The sequence below is a fragment of the Lepidochelys kempii genome, chromosome 3 (assembly GCF_965140265.1).
Source record: "Lepidochelys kempii isolate rLepKem1 chromosome 3, rLepKem1.hap2, whole genome shotgun sequence".
NCBI classification, from domain to species: Eukaryota; Metazoa; Chordata; order Testudines; family Cheloniidae; genus Lepidochelys; species Lepidochelys kempii.
The window spans coordinates 127,540,468-127,550,155 of NC_133258.1; positions in this window are offsets into that span (position 1 = coordinate 127,540,468).

Sequence of the window (9,688 nt, forward strand, 5' to 3'; positions counted from 1 at the left end):
TACAAATATGCCTCAACCCTGATCTGGAAGGAGCACCTCTAGAGTGTGAGAGGGCATAATTCAATCTCTAAATCCCTTCACACACTGGCTTCTCTATTAAGACTGCTAACAAGCAATACAGGTTAGTGCCAGTTGTGACTGTGGATTTTGTGTGGATGTTTGTCCACTAGGAATTGTCAAATCACCAATGCATTTGATAAAGGCCACCAAAGAGCCTTTGGATTATAATGACCTGCAGTCACACCCCATCAGAACTAGAAGTGAAAGGCTTCAGGCAGCATATGTCTACCCTGCAATGTAAGCTCAGGGTGAGTAGAACTTGAGTTAGCAGACCCTGGGTTTGTTAACCTAGGGCTTGAGTGTCTACACTCATTTGTAACCCCAGTTTAGGAACTGTTGAAGCCTGGCTTTACACTGCATTATGTGGGCCTCAGTCCAACCATCCGCCTCCCAGACTTCCTAGTGCCCTCCCAGAATGTGGCCACCCTCGTCCTTTGTTTGTGATGTAGTGTGTGAAAACTTGACTCTCCATCTAACTGGACTATCAAGAGGACAAAGGAAGTCAGCCTATGGGACTGTGGAATACTTTTGGTGAACTCCCAGAGCATGAGTCCAATGGGGTTGCATCTATACTGCAAAGCAATAGGGCTTGAACCCTGGATCCCAGCTTGACTCAGGCTCAGACCTTGCACTCCATGGGGTCCCAGAACCCTGGATCCAAGCTCTGGGTTAGAGCAATTTATGTGTAACAGAAGGGGGGTTAGGCTTGAGTCTGAGTTTGATCCCTGGGCTTACACTGCAGTGTAGACATACCATGAGGGTATGTAAACTTGTGCTTGAGCCTGTGTTCAAGGCTATTCCCTTTTATGTCTACACTGCGATTGCATTAACCCAGGGCTTGGACCCAGGGTTCCAAGACCCTGCAGGGCTGGAGGATCCAAGCTCAAGTCAAGCTGAGACCCAGGGTCTGACCCCTATTTCTTTGCAGTGTAGCCACAGCCCCAGTTGACTCAAGTCCCAGGACTCATCTGGAAGTATCCCTCAGTTCCATGGGACAACTTCCTGAAGCCTCTCTATCCCAACAATCTGCAATCCACTGTACTGAAAATGGAAGCCCCTCTCCCAAACCACTGCCCTAGTAGGCAGCAGTAGCTCAGATCAGTGTTAACCCATTATTTTCTGATCATCGATCTGCAACCACACTATCAGAGAGCTTTCTCAGTTTGCAATGGAGAGAGAACTGATCAAGCCTTTTGCAAAGCGAGCTGCTTCCAGGTAATGTGCAGGGCAGGCAGTAAAGTTTTCCCACAGTGCACCAGGATCGTAGAGATAGAGTGGCAACATTTCAGGTGGCGGGGGAGGGAGGCCCTCAAGGGACTCTGGGATATGGTTACTTTGACTTGGGTCTTGCACACTGCAGTATGGATACCAGAGCCTTAGATTTGAGCATGGGTCAGAAAATTCTTAAGGGAGGATTAAATACAGTGTCGGCGCTCAAGCCCAGGTTTCCCTAACTTGGGTCACTTGAGTCCCACTAACTCTGGGTTTACATTGCAGTGTAGACATATCCTCAGTGACAAATTAGCAACCTTGTGAGCTATCCAGCGCCTTCCCTCTAACTTTTGGAGTTTTGAGTGATCATGACCTTGTGACCCAATCAGATGAAAATTCAGCCAATGAATCCTTTAAAAAAAAATCAGGAAAATAATGTCTCAGACTCCTTGACTTTCAGGTGATCATTAGAATACTTCCCTCTGCATTCAATGCAAACACACTGTAACTGGCTCACTGTGACTGGCTTTCTTTATGAGAAGTTATTTTTGAATTTTAACATTTTAGGAAATGAATGCAACTCAACAGTTGAGTTAAAAAATTATTTATTATTTTTCAGAAATCACAAATTAAAGGCAAACAGAGAGAACTTGGGAGAGACACCTCTGACCCTTTTTGAGTAGTAAATAGATCCTAAAGTAACTTCCTTCACAACAACCTCACCTTTTTATTGGCAAGTAGCGTCCCTCCTTATCTCTTTTGATGGCAGAGGCCTAAAATCGCAGAGACTGTGGACAGGACAACAGCTAACCCTCTTTGTTTATTTAAATATTCTCTGAAGCAAAACTCCTGGCCAAACTAATCAAAAGCTAGTTTATTCTCCTGGAACTTGACTGTGCACCATTGAAATCAATGGGAATTCTGCAGCTGATTTCTATGGTTGTTGGACCTGCTCCCTGATTTTATTGATGTGTTTTCTGTATACAAACAATCTCAGGAACTGTCTAGGTTCCTATATAGATGCCCATCCTCATAGTATCGGAACATCTCCCAGATGTGAGAACATGAATGATATCTCTCTCCTCCTTCCCTGTTGACAAGAGGCAGGCTTAGTTTTCTGTTTCTCTGCTTGTTTTTAAATTAGTATTGAATGGGGGTGGTGGTTGGGGCAAGTAGAGGTAGTGTTACAGGAAAGCTTGGGCCCAGAGATGGGTGTTGAGTCCAGTTCTGAGTGTTGTGAGGTTTTCAATCATTCTTGTGGGTCCTTTTCAATTCTGAAGGTGCCATTTTTCTTCAGAACTGCATTGGTGATGGCATAACTACTTCATTACAATGTGAGGACAGACATTTGGATGTTCCTGGCTAAAGTCCTAGCCTCAGCTATCAGGCATGATGCAGACTTATGGTCTCTTGACTGCCTGTTATCTTTTGTCTATTTGTGAAAATGACATGGTTCCCCTACAGATCTGAATTAAGAAAGGAGGGTGTCAGTGGGGCAGCCTGCAAATTATTGCAAGAACCATCTTGGGAGCAGGAAGTCCTTTCTTCCCAGTCCTTGTATCATGCCTTTTCTTAAGCTCTTTCAACACATGAACAAATGGCAAAGCTCGTCAGTGAATCATGTGGTGGTGTAGAGTAGTCATTGAGCGTGAGTTATTAGAAAATGGATGTAAAGTTGGCAAAGTTATGGTAACTTGCAAGGATTTGGCATTCCGTGAGATGCCACATTCATGTCAATGGCGTGTAAGTGGGGTAAGTATCAGAAAAAAAGGAGATGCGATTGGAAAAATAAACCTGGATCAAGAGGGAAGTTCCACTAAGCCTAAACTGCAATGGTGTAAACAATCCAAAAATGAATAATAGAAAGCCACATTAGTTCTTGGCTAACCACCAGCCTCTCTGAAATGTGACGCATCTGAGAACAGCTTTCCCAATGGAATCTGCAAGCCAGGCAGTGTCACCAACCTGGCCAATAAATCACATTCCTGAGCTGCCTCCTGGATCCACAATCCAGACCATACCTGTCTCATTTTGTACACTCTGCACCACAAAGTCTGACTCACATTTAATCTTTGATCACAATTTACTTACACAGATGGGATTAATTTACACCTTCCTCCCAAAGGACTAAAGTCTTCATGCAGTCATAGCCACACAAATAAATTGGGCCAAATTTATCTGTGGTATGCAGTGGAGTTATAACAAGGATAACTTTGGATACAACTGCTTATCTGTACCTAATTTAAAGGGTCTATTACAGAAAGGCATATAGGAAAAATATTTCTATCAAAAGACAACCTTGTACTAGGGAGAGTTAGTAAGGACCAGGGAATTGCAGAAGAAAGTTCCTGTGGGCAAGGGGCTGCTTCTGCATTTTTTCAATATACCGCAAACAAATACCAAGCAAACGCATTCTCCATGTTTTAATATTTTCAGTTGTAGTTGGTAAAAAGCAGACACGGTTACTGTTGTAACAGGATCATCCACCAACAACTAGGGGTCTAAAGTTGCCCCTAAGTTATGAACCCTAGTAACTAATAATAGACACACTCTCAATCAAAGGGACCAATATTAGCTCCACCAACTCTGTTGGCTGCTTCTCCTAACCCAGCATCATCACTTCCTTAGCTTCAACCACTTGCCCTCATCCATGCCCCTGTATTAATTAGAGATTGGCTAAGGCGCTGAACTGCATGATCCAAGTTGGATGAGACAGAGATGTACAGTCGGGTGTCATCAGCATACTGAAGACACTGCACTCCATGCCTTCTTACTAATCCTGCTAATAACCACATATATAAACTGAACAAGAAGGGTGACAGAGTGGTACCCTTTGTCATCTCACACTTCTCTTCTCTTATCATCTCCATCCCCTCTCTCATTTCCCACTCCTTAGCTTCCTTTGAACAACACTACATCTGACTCTTCTCTCTCTCTTCATGTAGCTGTCATCTACAGGCTGCTCCAGCTACTTCTAAACCTCCTTCCCCATCAGCTTTGACTCTTGGCTCTCCCACTTCATTTCTTCACAATCCACTATCCTCATCACATGCTGACATCTCATTCAATCCTTTTGTCACCCATCTCCTTAACTTCACCTCATCATGTGCCATGGAACAATCCTGGGAGAGTGTTCCAGGAAGAAAGGGTGGCCCAGAGACAAGCAGGAAGATGTACACTGGGGATCAGAGAAACATGTAGTTGAGGTTGTTAGCACTGGTAGAACAGTGGGGGCCCAGGGACCAATGTTGTAAGAGACAAAAGTCCTGATATGAGTAAAAGTATTGAGTACTTCTTTTAGTTAGTAAAGTCAGCAGATAGGACTCTCAATACACACAGGGAACAGATCCTGCTGAATAAGAAGACATCACCTTTCAGTGTAGAGCCACCCTTTAAACCATCAGAGTTCTGTTTGCTAATATTAGGAGGAGAGTGTCAGCACTGCAAAAATAAGGGCTTGACACAGCAACCCTTACTCATGTCAGAGAGCCTGGCTCATGAACAATATGACTGACTTCAGTGTGACTGTGTTTGAAGAAGGGCTGTAGAGTTGGGCTCTGAGCAATTATAATACAGATCACAATTGACTGAAGTGAATGATTTATGATTCCCAATTTTAGTATAAAGTATTTGGAAAGATGCCAAGATGCTAATTGGCTTGATTAAAAAAACCCCTAAACAAATCCCAGACCCAATACAGATGGCTTCTTTGTCTCAATTATTTTTCATTTTGTTGCATGCTTCCCTGTGTCACCACTTAATTAGTGACTAGACCTTTGCAGGAGAGCTTGTTATTTATTTATTTATTTTTAAGGTGATTAGTTACACATGCAATAGTAAAACCGAAGCCCTGCGCCTTCAGTGAGCAACATGTACACTGGGCTTATGCGGTGAGGATGGAAGGTTCAGTGGGCACAGCACTAGCCTGAGACTTGGGAGACCAGGGCTCAGTTCCCTGCTGCTGCCGCCCCATGTCCGTGGGACCTTGGGTTAGTCATGTAGTCTCTCTGTGGCTCAGCTCATCATGTGTACAATTGGGATAATCATATTACCCTAAGGCACAGAGGCATTCTGAGGATAAATACATTACAAATTGTGTGGTGCTCAGATACTACAGTGATGGGGGCCCTATAAGTACCTAGATCAATAGCCCCTTGCATGAATAGCAAGTTATAGCCACAGAGCTCATTGCAGGACTGGGGCCCAAACTGCACCTAGTTCAATCTCAGACTAGGACCAGGAACAGGTATCACTCAGATAGATTCACCCTCCAATCCGTTTTCCAGTTTGTTTCATTTAGAGACAATGGGTCAAATTCTGCTCTGATACACCTGTGTAATCCCCCACACTGAAATCTGTGGGATGGTCTTGTGTAGCAGAGAGCAGAATGTCGCCCAGTCAATCTAATTTATACTAGTTAAAATGAGTAGTTTTAGGAGCTAATGCAGATGATGGGCCTGTTGCTCCCTTGAGGATTATGGGGTTTAAAGGGTCAGAGCTTCCTCTAGCACCTAGTACTCAGTTGATGACATTAGCAGATTAATGTTTGTTTGCATTTCCCCAACAAAATGGGTGTGAGATCAGAAACAGAACCCTTACCATGGCTTCTGAACCAATTAGTCAGTATTACAAATCACTTGACAGATTAAGATGCCTATGGAAGTGTCTATGTGTCTGGGGATTTACACAGCTCTTAAAACTATCCAGTGTCCAGCTTAACATGCCTGGGTTTAATCAACAGTGAACTATTCTATTTCCAGCACCATTTAATAGAATAATAATATGTGAAACTGTTGATCTGTGTAATGAACTATGGGCCAGGTCCTCATCTGGAGGAAATAGGCTTGGCTGATTTACACTAGCTGAGGATCTGTCCCTACCTCTCTAGTTCTGACTGAATTTGGTGAGTGGCGTTTCTTTTGAAGCACATTTTTCTGTTGTTACATACACACCTAAATACATGTTTTGCTACCTAAATAGGTGGTCTCATATTCAGAGCTGCTAAGCAACTGCAGATCCATAGACTTCCTTTTTGCCTAACACAGAGCTAAGACCAAGATTTTCAAAATTGACTAGTGATTTTAGGTGCCTCTGTTTTTGGACTTTTGGTTTAATTTCATCCAGACTGCCCTTGGAGAAAAGGGGGTTGAAGAGCAGGAAAAAGTGGGAGAGATTTCCAAGATGGGCAGCTAAAATTTTGGCATGTCTCAATAGAAATCAAAAGCACATTCACATGCACTGCACCTAATTATCGATTAAATGATAGTAAAAAAAACAAAACAAAACCCAGTCGTTATATTTACATCAAACAATTAAATTCTGTTCTTTTTACTGAATGTCCTATAATTACAAATAGTACTTTATGACCATTTAGCAGCCAGACTGAATATTTACAGCTTAATTAACCCCAAACGGTCTTGAATAATGTTTTGTTTACAACTGAAGTAATAAACTGAATGCATCAGGGGACTGAAGGGGCTAATTAAAAGGAACAAATAGAGAAACAACTCAGTGTTGGATATCTGGGTGCATGCTGTTATTATGCTGTGCTCCCATATGGGGAGATTTATACTAGAGGTGATTCAATCACAGTTCTATCTGGACTCAATGCATGCAATTCTTATTTACATTAAGGCCCCTTTGCATCAAGAGCCTTTAAAGTGGGATATCTGCTGCCAGAGGCATATAAAGGGAATGTGAATGAGAATCAGGCCAAATAAGAATAGAACTGAACAAAAAATGCTAAAAGTAATAGCTTACCTTATCTTAAATGCTCAATATTTTATAAGTGGCTTATGATCATTACTACCTGATCAATCCAAATTAATATCATCCAGATGTTTCATGTCTACATAACAGCTGCTAGACTCCAAGCCTGGATCAAACTCCCCTTGAGATCTGTGTCTTGCTATGGCATTTTGTCTGTGATCTGCAGTATTACCAATCTCAAGCATTCAACAAACGGGAATGAGGCTCCCGAGAATCGGGAGATTGGCTTAAAAATCAAGAGATTTTAAAAATAATAAAATTGGGGTTCTTTTTATTTGCCTTCTGGTTCTTGAGTTTCTAATTTTGAGTCTTCATGTTTTCAAGCTTTTCACTGCAGCCAGGAGGGCTGGAACTATTTTTTAAAAGATGAAACCTGAGATCTTCTGGAAGTCACATGACTCCAAAAGCTGGGGCTTTCTACACTGAATATTGTGAGAAACTTGCAAGAGTTGGCAACACTGGCAGTTTTTTCTCTGTTTGCCTTGTAGCTGAGGACGACAATTCTGCTCCCATTGAAATCAATGAGAGTTTTGCCACTGACTTCAACAGGAGCAGGAGCAGACCTGAAGGGAAATCAAGGTCATGTCTACACTTGGAAAATATACCAGGTTACAGAATATATGAACTAACATGATTTACACAATCTAGCCACTAGTGGCCCAGTGCACATGACAAAAATGTGCTTTTAAAAATAGCTCCACATGACTGTGGAGTCCCCTTAACAGTCAGGTAGACCCAGTCTCACTCCTTTGCAATCATTTTAGCTGGCCATGTTGTAACATGATTCTTAGGTGTTAAAATGTGTCTACAGAGCAAGAAGCGGGTTTTCTGACTATGTCAAGCTAACTTCAGGTATGTCTTCCCTGAAAAAAAGTGTGTTTTTAACTCAGGTTAGCTAACTTATGTGAACGAACTAGGGTTATAATAGCAGTGAAAACATGGCAAGTCAGCTTTTAACGTAGGTTAGCAGCTAAAGATAAAGCCGATAGGGGCATCTGGGGTTGAACTCAAACAGCTAACCTGAGTTAAAAAGGCCAAGCTCCCATGTCTTCACTGCTATTGTAACCCAAGTTAGCTAACCTGAGTTAAGAACACACAGCCCTTTTTTGAAAGCACTCTTCTTCATTGTCTAGACATAGCCACTGTGAACAAAGTTCCCCAGGATTATCCATGACCATCTAACACATTTTTAAACACGACTTGCCCCTGTCTACATTAGGTTTTGTTTTGAGTCACATTCAACACCATGTTAGTTAAAATGTGTCAGTTAACATATTTGTAACATGATGCATGATACATTTTCCCAGTGTAAACACGGCCTAAGTGGGGTTGCACCAATCCCACTTCAGACCAGTTCATTTTCACACCAGACTCAAATTATAGTGGGGCCCATTCATTTCTGGCATAACTTTGTTTAAGCTGATAAGAGTCACATCAAGGGTAAGATATTACTATAGAGCTGTTGTCTTCCCAGACATAAGGGTTGTGGACTAACCTGAGTTACAGCCAACAAGAGTTTATGAAACACAGATCATGCCAATATAACTTGCTACTCTTTTTCAGTGCAGTGGAGTGGGTGGGTAGCGAGAATGTGATGGACATACTTTGTCTTTATTTCAGCAAGACCTCTCAGACACCACCATTCTGGAAGCTCCGAGAGGCTGGAGATTTATTTTCTGAATTATAATACAATAAAAGTAGACAAAAAACAGTTGACAGCTAGGAAACAACTAGCTGTTATCAATGGTGTGACTGTTCTGTACATCAGGATAAGCCGGTAGGTGAGGGAGTAGGGTTGGTTGGGCAGGGATATGAAAGGAATCCATTCTGCAATGAATATTATTCAACATATTCACTAGAGACCTAGTGTAAATTCAGCAATGTTCGCTGATGATATAAATCTGGGAGATCTAGCAAGTAAAGAAGAAAGCAGAACACAAATACACATTTAACTAGGCAACTGGGAGATCTTGTTGGACTAATGTGAGATGAGATATAGTGTGCAGAAGCATAAGATAATACACACGGGGAGAATGTTACCTAGAAAACAATCATGTCTAAGGAAACAGACATATGGGTAACTGTCAATAACAAACTGACTATACATTCTTAGTGTAATTCTGCTGAAAAAGGCCAATTCACTCCTGGGATATGTATATACTGCAGAGGGATTTCATAAAGAACAAGAAAGGTTATATTATCCCTTTTTTACTTTAACAGTAAGAATCCTGAGTGTAGTTTTGGTTGGTATACTTCAAAAAAGATGTGGAAAAGACAGGGGAAGTTAAAAGTTAATCAAAATAAACTAGGCGATCTATCATGTAATTTGACGTCTGAGGAAGTCACAAAATCTGGATCCTGATCTAGATTTCAGCGGTGTTTGGATCTGGGTATTTTAATTGTAAAGTCAGGAATCTTTTGCAAAATTCTTGTGTGCATCTGGGATCAGATTCCAAAAACCTCAACACTGCAGAACTGGGATTTTGGTTCAGGCCCACTTACTAGTAGGAGCAGCTTGTTAGAAGGTATTTCCATCACAGGTGTCTATCTGTAGGAGCTTTGTTTTATTCACAGTGTTGAGGTGATAAAAAGGTTGGTTAAACAGAGCAAGATTTTATGGGAAATGTCACTCACAGAGATTGGCAAA